The sequence below is a fragment of the Magnolia sinica genome, chromosome 13, assembly GCF_029962835.1.
Source record: "Magnolia sinica isolate HGM2019 chromosome 13, MsV1, whole genome shotgun sequence".
In the NCBI taxonomy this organism is placed as follows: Eukaryota; Viridiplantae; Streptophyta; class Magnoliopsida; order Magnoliales; family Magnoliaceae; genus Magnolia; species Magnolia sinica.
In genome coordinates this window covers 1,630,495-1,631,787 of record NC_080585.1, presented here as the reverse complement: position 1 = coordinate 1,631,787, position 1,293 = coordinate 1,630,495, and positions in this window count along the sequence as shown.

The following is a 1,293-nucleotide window of genomic DNA, read 5'->3' as shown; positions in this document are numbered from 1 at the left end:
CAAGAGACGCCCACTGTCAGCGACGGAAACGGATTGGCTACTCCCCCTGCCACCAGCAATTGGCTGGTTGTCGGTGGTCTGTGGGCCCACCATGATTTATATATTTCATCCATTCTGTCCATCTATTTTTATAGATCATTTTATGGCATGAAAGAAAAAATGAGGTATATCTCAATCTCAAGCGGACCACGTTACAGGAAACAGTGTTGAATGAACGTTGAACATTAAAAATGTTTTGGGGGCCATAAAAGTTTTGGATCAGGCCGATTTTTATTGTTTCCCTTCATCTGGGTCTGTACGACCTAATCAACATATTGGATGTCAAATAAACAGTACACTGGGCCTTAGGAGGATTTTAATGATAGATATCCAATCATTGTTTTTTTTCCTGTGGTGTGGTCCACCTAAGATTTGTATCTCTATAATTTTTTGTATAAAGCCCTAAAATGATCTGTAAAAATGGATGAACGGAATGGATGAAACACATACATCATGGTGGGTCCCACAGAGTACCGACCACGTTGCTGCCGGTGCCAGCGGGAGTAACCAATCCGCCTCGGGCGGATTTCCAGCGGAAGCCTTTCGCATGACTTCCGGCGCAAGGATTCTAGGTGGGGCCCGTTGCGATGTTTGTGAGAAATCAAAGCCGTCCATCTGTTTTCTGACCTCATTTTAAGCTATTCTACCAAAAATGAGTAGGATCCAAAACTCAAGTGGGCCATAGGAGATGAAACAGTGGGGAATGGAATGCCTACCGTTGAAACCTTCCTAGGCTCTACCTTGCTGTATATATGCCATATAAACCGTTTACAGCATCTAAACCGTTTATAAGGTCATTTTCACTCAGATAAAGTGAAAAAACCAAAAAAATTATATCGTCAAAAACTTTTATAGACATAAATATTTCAACGGTGGTCACTAAATATCCACTGTTTCCTCTCGTGTGGCCCACTTGAGTTTTTGATCCTCCTAGATTTTGGTCCCACGTCATAAAATGAGCTTAAAAAACGGATAGAGGGGTTAGATTTCACACAAACAACTAAGTAGGACCCACACAGAATTTTGTGCAAAATTGTCTTCCTTGGGAAATCCGCGTCCGTTCGTCTTCGTCGGCGACTCCTCGCTTCTCTCTCTCTCTCTCTCTCGGTCCTTTCTCGCGCATCCTCTATCTTTCTCTGTCTCTCTCGGCCCTCTCTCTCTCACGCATCCTCTCCCCTTCAATAATAACAACACTTCCAGGCTAGAGTTATTACAGGAATTTAAGTCCATGGGAGTGAAGATTTTTCAGGTACA